This window comes from Vespa crabro, chromosome 2 (genome assembly GCF_910589235.1).
Source record: "Vespa crabro chromosome 2, iyVesCrab1.2, whole genome shotgun sequence".
Classification (NCBI taxonomy): Eukaryota; Metazoa; Arthropoda; class Insecta; order Hymenoptera; family Vespidae; genus Vespa; species Vespa crabro.
In genome coordinates, this window is record NC_060956.1 from 6,247,999 (window position 1) to 6,267,998 (window position 20,000).

Below are 20,000 nucleotides of genomic sequence, written 5' to 3' on the forward strand. Positions count from 1 at the left end.
CAAATCGTGACGTCATTCTGCCCCGTATATATATATTCTCTCAAGTATATTTATTTATCTAATATTTATCCTCGATGCGAATAACGTGTAACGTGGAAATGGAAAAATTTAACGATCTAAAGCATATGTTGAAGGAAAATATTGGAGTCTATCGTTAAAGCGTCTGCCGTCGCCATGCTGACTCACACTCTCGTGATTCATAAAACCCATTATACCAAGCAAGTTCGAATAAACCGGTGATCGACACATCGAGGGCGCGTTCACGCGCGTCGAACTAATTCTAAGCTCGATGGCTCGATGCATTTAACCACCTTACTCTTCTCTCTTTCTCGCTCTTTCTCTCTCGTTACGTCGTGTTCCGTATAACTGTATGAATTATGCAGATAGCTCGCGCATAAATCAAGTCCCATCCGCGGAACGATCGTTGAACTGTTCGTCGGCCCTGACCGGCTCTTTTCTTCTTCTTCTTCTTCTTCTTCTTCTTCTTCTTCTTCTTCTTCTTCTTCTTCTTCTTCTTACTCCTCTTCTTCTTACTCTTCTCCTTCTTACTCTTATTCTTATTCTTATTTTTATTTTTATTCTTCTTCTTCTTCTTCTTCTTTCTCTCCGCTGCGGATATTTAGATGCAATTTTTATACCGCAATTTCTCTATGGAAATAATCGTATATTCGATCCTCCTTCATTTTTATTTCCTTTCATTTTATTTTTTGTTTTTTTTTTTTTTTTTTTCTTTTTTTCTCCGTAGAACTGATATTATGTTATACACATGTATTAGATATCGGAAAAAATTAATCGATAGGGAGAATTTCACGAAAACGATGGATCAATTTCTCCTAATCTTTTTATCGGCGACTAGATCAAATAAAACGCAGCTCATCGTGACGTTCCGTTTATAGCCACGCCTATCTGCAGATTAATCGTGTTTTATGATAACGTTAAATGCAATTAAGCGCCGCACCTATAGTTTCCATGCTTCGTGGTTTATATATGTATACAAATGTACATGCGTACGTGTGTGCATATTTGTGTATGTGTGTGTGTGTGTGTTTATGGTGAGTTACCGACCGAGGTAAATTCGCGAACAATTTGTATATTCCTTTCGCTCTTCCTGTTTCTTTTAATACTGTTAGACGAATTAACACGGTTTTTATATATTAAATACATTATATATATAAAGATTGAATACATTTACGATCAAACGAGAAGGTGATATATATATATATATATATATATATAAAGTTTTTAACAAAATGTAAACACAATGAACGATATTCTTAATATAATGAGATCAACAAAATGAAGATAAGAATCGCGGGAATAAGGATTTAAAGCTTTGTGTATATCAAAGATATACATTCTTTAATATTTTAGATTCGACGATAAAACATTCGTTAATGGAATGATTCACCAATTGTTTGATTACACACACAAATGTGTGTGTGTGTGTGTGCGCGCGCGCGCGGGAAACCAGATTAAGATATGAAAAATTTTTTAGGTATTTCGTCAAAACAAGTTTTTTTTTTTATATGAATATAAATCTAAATTTCGATTGTTTTTATACTCATTTCAAGAATATATATATATGTATGTGTATATATATATATATATATATATATATATATATATATACATGTATATGTATAAGAGACACTTAAATATAAAGCAAAAAAGCAAAAAAAGAAAATGGAGAAGAAAAAGAAATTAGAGAAATGATTGGGAGGATGTCGACTTACTTTTTCGGGAAGGAGTGGGGGGAAGTCTGTAAAAAAAAAAATGTGTCTCCTCCACCGGTAGGACGTATGTCACAATATAACACTAATCGGTTCACCTAAGCCGATCGAGAAGAGTGGTCCGTCCTTTGTAGGCCAGGTAAAATCTCGCGGCGTGAAGAAGAGCGGGCTCGCGCAGACTCGTAGGAGTCTGGCGCGCGCGTTCGTAAAAACGATCGCGATATATAATCGCGTTACTCTCTAGGATAGGTAAATATTTCTTTTTAATGTGACGACGAAACAAAACGGAACGTAACTGTACGAAACGAAATCGGACGAAATTAGACGGACCAAAACGTGAGATTTCTTTCGTTAACTGATCAAAAGAGAGAGAGAGAGAGAGAGAGAGAGAGAGAGAGAGAGAGAGAGAGAGAGAGAGAGAGAGAGAGAGAGAGAGAGATAGAAAGGGAGAGAGAGAGAAAGAGAGAGGGAAAAAGGGAAAGAAAGAGAAAGAGAGAGAAAGAGAGAGAAAATCTAAGAAAAATAAAAATGCGCGTTAAGTAGTTCGCGTTAATAATATAGGAACTTTTTAGTTAATCCGTCCTCGTCGTACTCTCGTTGTACTCGTTACTCGTTTACTCGTCGTACTCGTCGTACTCGTGTGTTGCGCCGGGCGTGGCGTGTCGCGACCGACTGCGGAGCGTTTCCTTGCCGCCGGATGTCGCCACCGCCGAGCGAGACCGAGGGAACGCCGAAGCGAAGCGTAACGCACCGACGATGAGTCACGCCACCCTCACTCGCCGCCGCCGCGGCGCAGAAGGAGAATGCCGGCGCAACCTCATTGGTTAGCGCTCACCCTCGCCGAGCAATATCATTGGTCGACGATCCTTTCCTTCTTCAAAGCTACGAAGGACTTACGAGGAGAACTTCTTTCTCGCTACCCCCAACCGGTTGCTACGCGCGAACCTCCTTTATCTTTTAAGGAAGATACCAACGTGGGTCCGCCGTTCTTCTCTTCCAAAATATTTTATTATTGTTCAATAATAATTCTTCTCTTTTCTTTTTTTTTTTCTTTTCTTTTCTTTTCTCTCTTTATTGACTCTCTTTCGATAACGAAAATAATTTTTTTTTCGTTTTTTCCTCTTTTTGATTTTTTTAAGATATTAGATATCCTAGATAGGTGGTTGTACCAGAAATCTCATATTGCGCGGTTCGTACAATAGAAACATAAAGTATTTTAAAATAATCGAAGACCACAGAGAAGAGAAACTCGAAGCCGTCGAGCGAGCGAAATCGCCGTTCGATCGGTAAATTTTCACCGATACGCTACGTAAGAGTCATTTATTTCTCTCTCTCTCTCTCTCTCTCTCTTTTTCTCTTTATCTCTCTTTATGCATTCGAGAAACCCCGACGGACTTTCACCGTAGAAAGTTTTTTAACGAGTACGATCGATGATGACTCGGGCCAACCAACCGACCGACCAACCTCCTCCTCCTCCCCCTCTTCGGCCCTCTCAACGTATCGAGATTCCTGTTTTCGAGTAATATAGTACATAGTGTACAACTCTTTCCTGATTTACTATTAAAGGCGAAAATCCAACATCTCTGCAATTTAAGTTTCCCCAATGAGAATTTTTATATCTTCTGTCTCACGCTAGGAGAAATAATAGGATTTCCCCCTTCGATTTTAGCTTTATGTATGTATCTATATATGTATGTATTGGATTCACCCTTGATACATAAAATGTTACTTTGGCTTATTCTCTTTCCCACCCTCCCTCAATAGCCTATCACTCCCCTAACCTCTCCTCACTTATATTGCTCACTTATATACTTTCCCTTTAATAGTATATACACATTATATCGAATAATCTCAAGATATCCGATGATAAACAAGAAAATAAAGTTAAACTTCGTACACATGAGAAACTAAAGTTCGTCGGTTCAGCATGGATAAAATTCTGATCGATCAGAATAATCCGATTTCTCAACAGCATTGTTTCGTTCTAACTTTGAAGTGACCTTTTTAGCACTATACCCTAACATTCAGTTATATATTTCAATAGAAGTTATATATATATATATATATATATATATATATATATATATACATATATATATAAACTCTATCGAAAGGTATAAACAGTAAGGATTTTTTTTTCACGTTAATGGAGGAATCGATTCTACGAGTTCTCACGGTTCGTTGATTTGCGATATGTCGATACATCATACACGAGAAAGAACATTGATCGATGGGGGTGTCCTCTTTCTCTCAGCTCTTCGTAAACTTTCTTTCAGAGAAAGGTAGAATAAGATCGATAAGAAAACTCTTTGTTTCTTTTCATTTTTTTTCACTCTTCGTCTCTCTCTCTTTCTCTCTCTCTCTCTCTCAAAATTACGATCACGTCAATGTATGTATTTGAATAAGAGTGTTCGGTAACGTAACGAGTTTCTTGCGTCCTACGTAATTTTTCGCACGATTAATACCAGAGAAAAGAGAAGAGAAGAGAAAAGTAGAAAGAGAAAGAGAGAGAGAGAGAGAGAGAGAGAGAGAGAGAGAGAGAGAGAAAGAGAAAGAGAAGAGCTTATCTGGCGTTTCTCGTCGGATAAAACTCCGTACCGGTTTTCTGGTCCTGCTCGGTTGCTCTCTCTCGTTACCAACGTATAGTTCACGTTCGAAATACACGATAAAACCGACGTTGTATTATATTTGCTTTTATAATCTAATTGTAATGTAATCTATGATATACGTGCATACATACATGCATAGATACATAAATACATATATATATAATGTACGCTTCGAACGATTTAATCAAACGAAACAATTAGAATAAATTTATTCACGGCTTTATTAAAAATTAATTATTAGTTTTCAAACGTAAATGAAATTTTTCACGTTCACCCTCGTTCATTTGAATTTGATATTGTTAAAAAATGTAGAATTTAATTTCTCGTACTCTTCGAAATTACAAAGATAGTCCATGATCGACGTCAAACGAAAAAGGTTTTACCTATTAGGTTGGCTATAGGGTAACGAGACAAAGGTCGCTAACGAGAACTGGCAACGCGCTCGACAATTACATTAAAAGTACTCGGAGGAAGAGAGAAGCGAAGAGACAGACACATAGAGAGAGAGAGAGAAAGAGAGAGAGAGAGAGAGAGAAAAAGAGAGAGAGAGAGAGAAAGAGAGAGAGAGAGAAAGAGAGAGAGAAATGGAGAGAGATAGAGAGCGAAAGGGTAAAGACTGGAGCAAGGTCGGAAAATAGCGTCGATTTAGCCCCACACATGTTAGTTCTTCCTAGCATGCTCAAGTAATTCCAAAGGAACACGCCCTTTTTTCCTTTTTTCATGTTTTTTTTTTCCTTCTCTTTTTCCTACTATTTTTTCTTTTTTCCTCTCTTTGGGTTGGGCCGCGACATATTTATAATCCGATTAATTGGTCTTCCGTTTAATTGACATTTAATCGTACGTAACGCGTTACGACTATAAATGATCATAATACAATCATAAAATCGAATTTGTCTCGTACACGTCGATTTCGATAATCATACTATTATGAAGTGCAAAAAAAAATAGAATGAGACAAAGAGAGAACAAGATACTAACTCGGTAATTTGAAACGATGTCAATGATTATTCGAGGGTAACACCGAGAAGTAACCGAGTATATATGAAGTTTTGGGCCAAGGTTTTATAATTCCAGTTAGTTCTCAAGCTAATAATTGATGACGATAATCACAATGATTATGATTATTACGTCGATGATGAATCACCTAAACGTTTCGCATTAACGTATCTCCATTATATTTCAATGAAACTTCAAAACGTTTATAGCGCTATTCTAGAACAAATTTTTCAATCAATAACGATTTGTAATCGATAATCGAGAATAAAATACAAATAAGTATGTATTCGTAAAAAAAAAGAAAAAATGAAATATCAAACGATAGACGAAAGAGATAATGGTTTTTTCTTTTTCTTTTTTTTTCTTTTTCTTTTTTTTTTTTTTTTTTTAATCGGAAAAATTCAGATCTGTCTGAGTAAAAAAAAAAAAACAGAAAGAAGAAGGAGCGTCTTCCTATCTCGTACATAAGTGGTGGTATATGAATATTCTAGCTATAACAGAAAACAGGGACCGGTATATTGTGTATTGTAGGAGAGGAGGACTCTGTGTGCAACGTGCAGCTAACACCGCTGCCAGGAGACTCCGTGTTGCACCGGGTCAAACGTGACGTAACATCCGGGCGACTTCTCGGGGGAGGTGGAAATGGTGGAAGAGAATCGGCGAAGCGTGCAGACACTACACCGATTGCTTCTTCTTGTACCTCCAATTTACCTCCTCTTTCTCTCTCTCTCTCTCTCTCTCTCTCTAGTTATCTACCCCTCCAACCCTCCCCCTCTCTCTCTTTCTCTCTCTTCACGGTTTCTGCTCATGACGATTACCACATCGTACATTCCACGAGCATGAATCACTAAGAACCTGACGTCGATACGCGAAAACGTGTTTATATAGGTATCAGAGCCCACTTTTTACAAGTCCATGTCAAACGACTCGATACAACACAATTATGAACAATCTTTTATATATATATATATATATATATATATATATATATATATATAGATTTAATCCTATCCTCATGTCCCTTTACAAGGATTATCGCAATTTTTTACTTTGTTCTCTTTGATAAGAGTATATGCACTCAATCGTATAGTATCATGAGATATCACCAGTACACAACCACCGCCATGTTCGTCGAGATAATCCAATTTGCGATTAGGGAATTCAGTATTACTCGAATGGAATGGCAGATATTCGAACGAGTCGATGCTGAAGAACTAGAGAAATGTTTTAATCTCTCTATTTCGCTATCAGGCATGTCTTTTTGTTACAAGTGTATCTAAAAAGATAGAAATAAAGAAAATCAGAAAGAGAGAGAGAAAGAGAGAGAGAGAGAGAGAGAGAGAGAGAGAGAGAGAAAGAAAGAGAGAGAGAGAGAGAGAAAGAAAGAGAGAGAGAGAGAGAGAGAGAGAGAGAGAAGGGAGGAGGAAAAAGAAAAAAAGAACAGAGATATAACAAGCTCGACGGCAAATAAATAGGATTTGAGTATCAGCCCTGGCCTGATGGTTGGTTGTACACAAAAACTTGCCGCGTTGGAATCTGGCCAAAATGCCTCGTGAAATTGCGTTTTCGTGCAGACCGGAAAATCCGAAGCCCCGTCAACGAGCGGTCCCCTTCCTAGGGAAAATATTTGTTCTGACCGTAAGGACGCGGATATACTGTAAAACGAATAACCCATTAGAGTATATATATATATATATATATATATATATATATTTTAGCCTATCTATTTTGCTACTAATTTTATCTTATCTTATTAAAGCCCCAAATGTATAATATATATGGAACGTGTTAATATTTAATGTAGTTTTATGTACTTATGTAATAATGTAGGTTTTTTTTTTATCAAATTTCGTCCAAAATATTATGATAATGTTAATATTTACACTTTATAAAGATTAAAAAAAAAAAAAAGGAAAAAAAAAGCAAAATTATGATAATGTAATATAATTACTATTATAATTTTTATATCTTTACCTTTGTTCATAATTTTCATAATTTTCCATTTATTCTTTAAATAGTTAGTACGATATTCTTTTTTTTATCGTGACAAAATTTCGTAGAAAAGAAAACAAGAAAAAAAAAAAAGAAACGAAGGTGCAATTTTTCCTGTGACATTTATTTTAACGAGCAGTTAGTATATTTTTTTTATAACGAAATTATATGGAGAAAAATTATAATAACGTAACTTTTTTATGTTACACTGCTCGACAGAATTAGCATATATATACATATATATTTTTTTTAAATAACGATTATTAAATAAAATAAAATAAAAAAGAAGAAAAAAAAAATCTCACGTATCAGAAGGTTTAACTTAAATTTATTTTCCCGAGGCTTTTCACAATGACACAATGAATCAATGTGGACTTGCAGAAAACTGCGTTACTCGTAAAAAAAAAAAGAAAAAGAAAAGAAAAAGAGGTTCGTTATAATTCTCGTTGAACTTCACTAACGATCTCGATAAATAATAAAAGTACGACGTTGCTCTTATATACGGCAAAGGTTAGCAACAATCACGACAATGAGAGAAGTTCTCTAAAGATACAAAAAATATATATATATATTCTATTTTTCTTTTTAACGAAGATATTGTAATTAAGAAGGATTCTTTTTGCATCTAACGATGCGACTCCTCCTCATTTTCTTTTCTTTTTTTTTTTCTTTTTGTCTCATTTGTTTTTTTTTTTTTTCTTTTTTTTTTTTCTTAACAATCCTCGACAATTCCAAAAAAGAAAAAAAGAAAAGAAAAAATACGGACTTCTCCCTCTCCGTTAAATAATACAATTCATTTAAAGAAAGTTGCTGAACAATACACGCCATCTTCGTTCGATCTTTATGACACACGCGGATCCCTGATTAGCAATCGAGAATCGGTGACTCACAAAGATAATTGAAGAATATTATGGATGCACGGGAAACCCGTTGATACTATACGTGTGTATTGTGCATGTTACTTGTGTGTAGTTACTAACGGCAAACTTTTACGAACATATCACTTCGAGCTCTCTCTCTCTCTCTCTCTCTCTCTCTCTCTCTCTCTCTCTCTCTCTCTCTCGCTCACCTCCCGTTAACCTGTCGTTTTTCTAAACAACGAAGAACAATCACGAACTTCCCTTTTCGAGACTCACACTGAAATATGCCTCGTTAATTATCTTATTACGAGACGTTAGTTGATGTAACCAGCACGTTTATCTTCATGTAATAATAAATAAGATATATGCACTTTAACACATTATTTCATTTAAAAAAAAAAAAAAAAAAAAAAAAAAACAGAAAAAGAAAAGAAATAATAATAAATAAATAAACAAATAAATAAATAAATAAATAAATGAAAGAAAAGGAAAGAAAAAAAAATGTCACCAATCACACAGGAATTTTTTTAACGGATGAATAATGAGAAAAAATAAAATAAAATAAAATAAAAATGAAAGAAAGATAGAAAGAAGGAAAGAAAGAAAGAAAGAAAGGAGAGCACGTTGAGAAGTATATACGTGTAACTCGCGGTTCGTGCCCGGCGAGATACTGAATTTCTCTTGGTTCATATTTTCAACTTATAATCGGTGAATGGTACGATAAACTTAGCACCGATTTCTTTTCTGCATTAACCAGGAATTTGAGAACATGGTATTCATGGCCGAGTGCATTGGCTTGCTCCTAACTCAAGAGATGCCTTTCTCCTTGCCTAGAACACTAATTTCGTCCTTGTTCTCTATACATTATTTTGATATTTCGATTTAATCGATAATTGTTTCTTTTTTTTTTTTTCTTTCTTTTTTTTCGTTACTTGTGTGATTGAAAATCATATCTTATTGTTCATTTGTCAAAGTAATTAACACGACGGAAGAAAACGTAAAAAATAATTTTACAAATTTGTATTGATTATTTTGGGATTCTTTTTTTTTTTCTTTTTCTTTTTTCTTTTACAAGATATATATTCGAACAAAAAAAAACCATCATATTATTGGAGATGTAACTGTTATGTCAGATTGACAAGACATAAAACATATCATTATTAATTTTAAATAGATTTTCAATTTAATTAGATTTTTTTAAAAATATAATTTCATACTAATACAATTATTATGCTTTATATCATATAATATTTTTGTTTTAAATAATAATATAATTAATAATTGAATAATAATTTAATTAGCCGTCGTAAAGAAGATATTGTCAATTTAATGACATTGAATGTAGCTATTAAAGAAATTCATAATTGACACCAAAAATTGGAAAGCAAAGAAAAAGGAAAAAGAAAATAGAAAAGAATGAAAGAGAGAGAGAGAGAGAGAGAGAGAGAGAGAGAGAGAGAGAGAGAGAGAGAGAGGGAGAGGGAGAGGGAGAGAGAGAGGGAGAGGGAGAGAGAGAGGGAGAGAGAGAGAAAGAGGGAGAGCGAGAGAGAGAGCGAGAGAGCGAGAGAGAGAGAAAAAGAGGGAGAGCGAGAGAGTGAGAGAGAGAGCGAGAGAGCGAGAGAGCGAGAGAGCGAGAGAGCGAGAGAGCGAGAGAGCGAGAGAGAGAGATAGAGATAGAGAGGGAATATGAACGGTAGTAATCAATGACGATAACAGTGTCTTAGATACGCTAATTGAGCTTACCGTTCACCGATATCTAATATGACTAAGTAAAAACCTTGACCAGTTAATACACGCGACACGATTTAAGTTCGCCGACACGCGACGAAAGACGACGATTACTAATCGAGAGAAGTTAGAAAGGACCGAATGGTTGGTCTAAACGAGCATAGATAGATAGATAAATAGATAGATAGATAGATAGACAGATAGATAGATAGATAAATAGATAGATAGATAGATAGATAAATAGATAGATAAATAGAGAGAATATACACACATACATAATATACACAAACATCTTCAATGTATCTCGAGTGGAACGACTGTACTTCTTTTCTTTCGAAGGTTTAGCTTCGGCAATTTCGATCAGAGTGAACCGGAACCGACCGATGCATCTCATCTCTCTTATAGTTAGTAGTTCATCATCTTTGTCTTTCCATTGTACTCGTCTGAACGAACGATTTTATTCTTTTATTCTCTATTCTCTATTATTTCCTTTCCCGATCTTCGTCTTCGTCTTCGTCTTCGTCTTCGTCTTCGTCTTCGTCTTCGTCTTCGTCTTCCTTCTTCGTTTTAACTTTATGAGAGTCGAAGAATTCAAGAGCGTAGTATAATCATTATGGCTGAGCGATTTTAGTTTGTCCGACTTTAAGAGCCTTTCTCCCACTAGATGTTTCGAATACAATCGACGCTCCAATTTGCGTAACTCTACTCTTTTTAATCGTAGTCTCGAATAATATATGCATTATATTCTTAATCACAACTAGTATTATTATTTATCTTTGGATTTCTAATTCGCATCGATTAACAAAAATGATCACCGCTTTGGGTATAATTAAAAAGTAATTTAACTTTAATAAAAAAAAAAAATACACATATATATATATATATATATATATATATATATATAGAGAGAGAGAGAGAGAGAGAGAGAGAAATAAAAAGAGAAAGATTTCTTTTCAATTTGACGAGTAATTCGTGGATTTATTATTTGTTAATCTTAACATTATTCTTTTTTCTCTATTTTATTTTCATGAATCAACAAAATGATCCTCATTCTGTATAGTATAATTAAAATATAATTTTACTTCAATATAAAACTAGAAAGAGACAGAGACACAGAGAGAGAGAGAGAGAGAGAGAAAGAGAGAGAGAGAAAGAGAGAGAGAGAGAGAGAGAGAGAGAGAGAGAGAGAGAGAGAGAAAGGAAGAAAGAAACAGAAATATTCCTCTTGAATTGCGTTCTAATTGAGGAATGTATAATTTTTTTAATGTTACCACTATTGTTTATCTTTTCGTTTTATTTCCATCGATCAACAAAATGGTCTACGTTTCAAGTATAATTAAAGAAATAATTTGACTTGTTGATGAAAAATAGAAAGAGGGAGAGCGAGAGAGAGAGAGAGAGAGAGAGAGAGAGAGAGAGAGAGAGAGAGAGAGAGAGATTCCTCTTGAATTGGGGACTAACGAGAGTATGTGGAACGTAGTTGATACTTCCCTCGCTCGTAACGCGAAATTCAAACCGGAAGTGACGAATACCGGTAGGAGTACAGTTACCGTCTAATTTGTTTCTAACGATATGTCTCGGTAAACTCTCAGCGAGTTTCAAAGTGTTCATCAAATAGACGGTATGTCTCTTGAAAAAATTTCGACTATTTGTTCGTAGAGAAAAAGAAAAAAAAAAAAAAAAGAGAATCAGACATTTTTATAAAACATAAGTATTGCTTCAAAGAGATCTTTTTTTCTTTTTTCTCTTTTTTTTCTTTCTTTTTTAATTTTAAGGGAAATACACAGGACAAATCTCTTTGAACAAATTTTTTTTTTTTTTTAATGAAATAATAAATAAGAATACACATGACATATATTTTTGAACAAATAGTAACGAAGGAAGTAATTGTGACATGTCAACGCACCCTAGTCGACTAATTAGGAGTGTGTTTAGTGCGTGCGCAACGTCAATAGAATCGTGACGAACAATTTAATTTCCTAGATCTCCTTCTCTCCTTTTTCAGCAACGTTAGAATAATTATCAATACCGAATTCCAATTGGGTTCCAAGAATCTAGGATTTATTTCATAACGTTACTTAACGAAGAAACGCGTAGAATTCTAACATTAGATTTATTAGATCAAAAATATTTACTTATCGTTAGGTACAAAAAAAAAATCATAAACATTATTTTTCTTTTCTCTTTTTCGCAATTTATTTTTCTTTTTTTTTATTTCATTTATGCAACGACACGAACTAATACTAATAATGAAAAATAAAATACACGTTAATTTTTACATCAATATGTGATTAACACCCATATAAAGTATATAATATGAAAGTAAAAAATAAGTTTTTACGAATAATAGTATATATATATGTGTATATACATTTACTTAACAAAATGAAGTTTCGAGTAGTATTTCCAAGTTCCATAATTAGAACCAATATCGTATCCTATCTATATCGTAAGTAACAAAGAGCAATTAATTTCCTTCTCCCCGCAAAAAAAAAACAAGAAAAAGAAAAAAAAAATTTCATCCCTTTTATCGTAATTGGTAGAAATTTTTGGTCGCGATTCTCATTAACGTAGGCGTAATGGGCGTGGCGAAGGGAACGCGTCGACACTTTCCGACGAACAAGGAAGCATACCAGATGGTGCGTATGACGTTTGTCGAGGGCATGCGTGAAATATAAACGCGAGCATATATAGAAAAGAGAGAGAGAGAGAGAGAGAGAGAGAGAGAGAGAGAGAGAGAGAGAGAGAGAGAGAGAGAGAGAGAGAGAGAGAGAGAGAGAGAATAATTTATATTTTTGCTCGTCTCGCGACGATTAACCACTCCCTATAAGAGAATTCAAAGGGTGACATCATCAACCCAAGCTCCGACAGTCTGACTTGACGAATACAGGGTAGTACGAGACATTAACAGAAAAAAAAAGAGAGGAAAAAAAAAAAGAAAAAAAAATGCGAAGAGTTCGTTTGATTACAGAGTTGATTTTTTTTCCAATAAATTATATGTAGGCATTATTGTATTTTTTAAAGTGAAATACATTATATATCGACGAGAATGAAATTATTCATTTCGAAACATTTAAAAAAGAGAAAGAAAAACAAAAAAGAAAACAAAAATGTGAAAATTTTCTCTGAATGATCAGAGAGAGAGAGAGAGAGAGAGAAAAGTAGAAAGAGAAAGAGAGAGAGAGAGAGAGAGAGAGAGAGAGAGAGAGAGAAAGATAGAGAGAAGTAAATATCCTCAGAGAGAAAATCGGTATATTGGGCTGTTCCTTGGCTAAGTTCCAATTTATTTTGCTCGCATTCCGCGCCGCGATACGCCGAACTGCTCGAAATATTTTCGTTTGATTTATTCGTCGAAATTCTTAGGTGACACGTTCAAGTGTCACGAAGTTGAACGAAACGGGAGGAGGGGGGTAAAAAAGATTTTTCATAAGAGTAAATGAGATTTTTCAATTTCTATCTTTGACGATCGTCGATAAGTTTTTTTTTTCTTTTTTCTTTTCCTCCTGAAAAGGATTTTACATATACTTTGTTATAAAATTGGATGAATCTTGTCAATCTCATGGGTTAACGGGGAGTTCGTAACGCGAAAGTTTTAGTGACGTTCGAAGAAGTGACTTTACGATACCTGGAACGAGTCTCGAGTCCAGCTAGCAAACGGATCACTAGGAAAACGTCGTAAGAGGTCATCGACCGCTGAGAGATCTTCGCGGCGCAGCACGCACGCAGCGAGAAATGCTTTTCAGCTGTTAAAATCGTTCAAACAGGGACTATAACTATAGCGAACAGCAGGATCAGTATTCGTAGTATTTTCGGCCATGCAAAAGGGACAAGAGAGTATAAGATGAGTTCCTAAGAGAAGACACGTCGATACGACGAGTTTAAGACAAAACTTCTAACGCTTAACTAAACATACGTAAGCTCTAACCCTTCATCAGCCTGCTATACTCCTACGAACAAAGAATAACTATTACGTTTAATATTATGACTATTAATTTATGCATGTACATATATCATTAAGGATAAAAATTTTCATTTACTTTGAATACGTTCCAGAGGATGTGACATCGTTTTATAAAATAACACTTATTACATTTTTATCTTGCTAACTTGTAATTTAACGTAATGGAAATATATATTTAATGGAAATATATATTTAATGGAAACAAATATTAATTCTATTTGCATAATTATTTTTAAATTAATTTAAAAAGTAATATAATTAAATCGACTTGGTAATTTTCGATATATTTTATAATCATATATATTGTCTTTTTAAATTGATATATATATATATATATATATATATATATATATATAATAAATATTATTATACATATAATAAATTTTATTATACATATATTATATAGATATATTATATAGATATTATATATTTTCTATTCTACATTGTTATATTAATATCATAATTTAAATAATATCAAATAATTTTGTATATTAAAAATCATAAGAAATATCAGAACAACAACAGAAATATCAAAGATTTTTTAAAACGAACCTATTTTTATAAATTCCATTTTTTGTTATTACCAAAAGCATAATGAAAAAATATTAATTGAAAGGAAAATTCATCTTCATTTATTATTTCAAATTTAAATTGACTAAATATACACAATTTATTTCGCTCTTTTTTTTTCTTTTTTTTTTTTCAAGTACCTGCCAAATTGATAGCTGTCAAAATAAGTTGACATTCTTAATATTAATGTTATTAAATTCATATATGCGATATGATGTATGAGCATCTTTCCGAAAAAAACAAAATATATATATATATATATATAAAGAAAAAAAGAAAAAAAGAGAAACAGAAAAAAGAAGTGAAAAATTCTCGATCGAATGAATATATCTTAATTCTTTTTAATTTCACGGATGTCCACCGAATTCACGGCTTATCTAAAACCAAAAGAGAACTTGAAAGAGACGTCTTTCTTGGTTTCTCGGTAAAGCTCAGAGTTTATCTTCTTTCTCTTTCTCTTTCTCTCTCTCTCTCTTTCTCTCTCTCTCTTTTTCTTTCTATAGTAACATTTTCCTTCGTCTTTTTTCTTTATTTTCCGGTCAAAAATGAAATTCATCCGGTAAGCGATGCAAGGAATGTCACAATGAGTCAGATACGTATACTCGAAACGAGTATTCGTAGCGAGCTTTACTTCGTATGTACATACGTACGCTAAAATTGGAACTCGCCAGCGTCATAAACGTAAAAAGACAGGGAGACGCATCTCCAAGAACGCTTTTCCACCGTAATCTCTGACTCTCAGCCTCGATTAAAACATCGACTTTGTTTCTGTCTCTCTTTCTCTCTCTCTCTTTCTCTCTTTCTCTCTCAATTTCTCTATTTTTCTCTTTCTACGTTTTATTTTAAACTTGTACTCTTTGTCCTTTGAGGAAAAAGTAAAAAAAATTCACGATATATTAATTAACGATAAATATAATAAAATAAATTTCAATTGAATTTAAAAGATATCAATTATTCATAAAAATCTATAAAATGCATTTCCTTTAAATGGATAAATTCTTTATATATATATAATGGATAAATTCTTTATATCTATCATAGATTTTCTAATAAACGATATTAAATTTATTACCGGCATACCTCATACTCGTTTATTCGCTTCTAAGATTAAATGAACAAGTAAAAGGCGGCTTGCGTGACTTATTTATCGGCGTATCGTCGATAATTATAAACGCATCGTTGATAATTAAAAGAAAATTAAACAAAAATGAAATACACACGTTCATTTTGAGAGAGTATGTGATGAAAAAAAAAATAACGAGAGAGAGGGAGAGAAAGAGAGAAAGAAAGAGAGAGAGAAAAAAGAAAGGATTAGAAACATCATTGCAAGCTGGAATGGCGCGACGGTACGCGCAAATATAGCACACTTTTACGGTAAAACCGCATAACGGTGTATGGAAGTGAGAAAAAAAAAGAAAGAAAAAAAAAGAAACGAAATTGCTGCAGAGAGTTTCTTTCACGAGAGCGCATTACAATGCATAACGATTACGGTACATCGAAGATTGGAAGAATAAACGAAAAGATTAAAAAAAATATAGAACGCACTTATGACATACTATATGTATATAGTATATAGTATTTATAAATATTGTGTGTGTGCATATGTATATATATATATAATGTGTGCGCTCGTGCGTGTATTTAATATATATATATATATATTAATTATATATATATATATATATATATATATTAAATACACGCACGAGCGCACACATTCGTGTGAATATTTCGTGGGAAATATATATGTACAGTGTATATAAATATATGCATATAGTATATATATATATAGTATGATATATGTATTATATATATATATATATACATATTGTGTAATTAGAAATCTTTTTTACAGTCTAGAAAAAGTAACCTAAAAGATTTCGAAAAAAGTAATCGATTTTTAAAATCACCTAGAAACTTTGCTTCCACCCCATATATATTAATTTGATATATATTAAATGTGTGTGTTTATATATACATATATAAGTAAAATCGAATAGTCCTTATGGGTTGAAATTTGAATAAATCCATTTAAATTATACGATTCAAACTATTCCTTATTTGTTTGGATTCCAAGAGAAAGAAATAATAATAACAACAATGACAACAATAACAACAATAATGATAATAATAAGTGTAATGGACAATTAATTGCGAGCACATGAAAGATTGTTAAGCGATTATACTCGCTTGGAGAGGAAAAAAAAAAGAAAAACGGAAAAGAAAAAAGAAACATGTTCCACTACAATTATACCGACGTATTGCAGAATAGAACCTCATCTTTTCTATTTCTTTCGCGAATTCTATTTCTTTTTCTTGATATACTCCTTCGGGCGATTTCGCCGGTGAAGCACGACGGCTGACGTCCATACCTGTTTGCAAATTTTCTCCCTCTCTCTCTCTCTCTCTTTCTCTCTCTCTCTCTTCCTTTCTCTCTTTCTCTTTCCCCCCCCCTCTCTCTCTCTCACACACACACATACGAGATCGTCCGATTCATTAAACCCATTATGAATTGAATGCTTAATAAACTTCATATTCTGACTACTACACCCACTATCCATCGTCTTGGCATTGTACATATAACGCTCACATACACAAACACATACACTCGCACACTATACATATATAAAATTATAAAGGATCTAAGGTTAAGTACGAAGAGTCAGTATATGCAAACCTACGTGGGTGTAGATGGAATATGGACAAAATGGATTTTCCATGATAATGAATACAATAAATCGTCTGGAAAGAGCTTTTGAAGATATATCAAACACACATAAGTGTATATATATATATATATATATATATATATATATATATACGAACACACGAATAAAAACTTATACGTTCTTAAAAATGATTTAATTGAATAATATAATTTTTCTTATGTCTATCTATCTCTTAACTGTTGTTACTAGCAACGAGTTTTCTCTACACATTTGTACGTTCCCTTTAAACTTGTGATCCATCCTTCGAAAAGATAAGAAGGAATAGATAACAATGAAAAATCATTTATACATACGTACGTACTTCGTGTATCTCGATAAGAATACTTGTTTTATTCCTTAGAGTAACTCTAATCGACTTGGCAAGCCTACGAGACAGTTCCAATCAGGATCGCTAGGATCCTTTCCTTGTTTTTCCTTATCTCTCTCTCTCTCTCTCTCTCTCTCTCTTTCTTTGCTTTTTTCTTGCTTTCTTCTTTAACTGTTTCTTTTTAAACTCGTAAAGAAAAAGAAGACAAGGATGAGTAGTCTAAAGAGAGGATCGATAGTCCCAGAGATCCAAGAGTTTATTGCAACTCCTCGAGTAAGTATTAAGACGAGATATTCTGAAGTTCTCGAAGAGGGATCCTGGAGAAAGGGAGAGAGAAAGAGAGAAAGATAGAAAGAAAGAGAGAGAGAGAGAGACCGTCCTTCGGGTGATTCACCGAGTTTGCGGTTAAGTTACACTCCAGTCTATGGGTCCGTCGTTGGAAGAGATGGCAGCAGACGTACATTCAACAGTGATTCTCATGGTTCTCCACATACACAACGAACAGAGAGATTCGTATAAAGTAAAAATCGTCTTTGTATACGTGTACGTGTACGTGTACGTGTACGTGTACGTGTACGTGTACATGTACGTGGATGTATGTATGTATGTATATATGTGTCCATGCGTGCGTACGCGCACGTGTAAACGTATATTCGTTTCTTGTTTTTTATCTTCTTTTCTTTTTTCGTACGAGCGATCTGTTTTTTCTCAAACAAGAACTCTCATGAGTTATGCTAAGTTAAGAAGATTAAAATATCAACGATCTTCTCGTTACTACTTTGATTCACGTTAATCTTTCATTCCTCCTCCAAAGTACCAAGACGATATTTGCTGCTGCTAAGGATGACCTCGCGCGCTAGCAGACCCGATTCGTAATGGCGGCGATTAAAAAGAAAAAAAGAAAGAAAGAAAGAAAAAAATGAAGAAAAAGAAGAAGAAAGAAGAAGAAAAGAAAATGGCCGTCAAGTGTGGCAACGTATCGTATCGAATCAAAACTCTTTTGCGTAAATCACGAAACTCGTCGCGTTCTAATTTTTGACACGTTGCACTTGGCTTATCAACCATAGGAAGTTGAACTAAATTGTTAAATCCTATGGTTCCGATGGTATTAATGATGAAAGTTGAAAGCTCTTCTTCTTCTCCTTCTTTTTATTATTATTATTATTCTTATTCCTCTATCTTTCTCTGTCAAATCTTCTTCCTTTTCTTTTTCTATTTCTTCTTCTTCTTCTTCTTCTTCTTCTTCTTCTTCTTCGTCTTCTTTCTCTTCTTCTCCGCGTCCACGTTGGAAGGACATGAAAAATGTTATTAAGCATCCTACCGAGGATAATGCGACACGGCCGTCGACCTTCGGCTTCCTGGCTCTTAGAGAAGCTTCTCTTCAAAGAGCGACTTAATGCGATTGCTCCTCGGCGATACTCGCTTCCGTCGCTAATGGTGTACATTTTATATCTTCTCTTTTTCCTTTTTTTATTTCTTTTCTTTTCTTTCTTTTACTCTTTTTCCTCAAATCGACTAGATAAACTTGATCCATAAAATCGATTGAATAAAATGACGATCTAATTCTAAAACATTTAATACTCTTCGATTATTATTATTATTATTATTATTATTATTATTATTATTATTATTATTATTATTATTATTATTATTATTACAGGTATCAACGAACTTCCAAGATTTTTTCTTCTTATTTTCTTCTTTCTCTCTCTCTTTCTTTTTTTTTTTTAATATTTAAACTTATCGAACAAGAAAATATTCGAACGGTTTACTTCTACTGAAGAGAAGTTTCTAATTATTTCAAGAAACAGGATTCAAAGGAGTTCCACGTGAAAGAAACTGATCAAGTTTGTACGAACAGGAGGAAAGGGGTGTTTCGGAAGAACCGATAGAAGGTTAAACTCAACGAAAGGACTTCTTGAGAGAGAAAAAGAGAGAGAAAGAGAGAGCGAGGGAGAGAGAAAGAGAGACCTATTGTGAATGGAGGCCCCCGACCTGCTGAGTCCTTTCAAGACGAAGAAACACTCGAGGCGTTTCGCTTCAGTAACCGCGGTCTTGCTTCAGCTCCTCCCGGATTCCTTTGTTTAATACTTTATTGCGATATTTTAACGTTGCTCCGTTGCGTTGTTGCCATGAGCCTCCTCCCGCCCTCCCCCCACCAATAACTCTTTACTCCTCGTCGCGTGTCGCTACCGTCCTTCTCAGAATTCAGAACGACTTAATCGTCAAACAAGAAGAAATAATTTACAATTTCTCCACTTTCTTCGTGAAATTTCGAATATATCGGATTATATTTTGTTAGATGTTTCGACTTAATATTTTAAAGACAATCGATAAAGATAAATTTTTAATAATAACTTATGTAAATAAAAATAATTAATGTCTTATAATTTAATTTTTCTTCTATATATAGTCCAATAAAATAGTATTGTAAATGTAAAATTTGTGATATCACTTAAGTATAATTATACCTATATTAGTATATTATACCTATATAAGTATATTAATAGTTAACATA

The 20,000-nt window shown here is 33.6% G+C and overlaps 1 protein-coding gene across 6 annotated transcripts in view; it reads right to left on the bottom strand.

Moving 5' to 3' along the window:
- LOC124422072 (uncharacterized threonine-rich GPI-anchored glycoprotein PJ4664.02-like) overlaps nucleotides 1-20,000 on the bottom strand; it is a 67,110-nt gene that overhangs the window by 30,902 nt on the left and 16,208 nt on the right. The window contains exon 1 of one of the 6 annotated variants that reach the window (XM_046958007.1): nucleotides 1,829-2,408. The exons of 4 other annotated variants lie outside the window; for them this stretch is intronic. The gene's annotated coding sequence lies outside the window, so the exon portion shown is untranslated. Of the gene's footprint in view, nucleotides 1-1,733; nucleotides 2,409-20,000 lie in introns of those variants that run through there. One more of the 6 variants, XM_046958006.1, reaches the window with a different exon arrangement.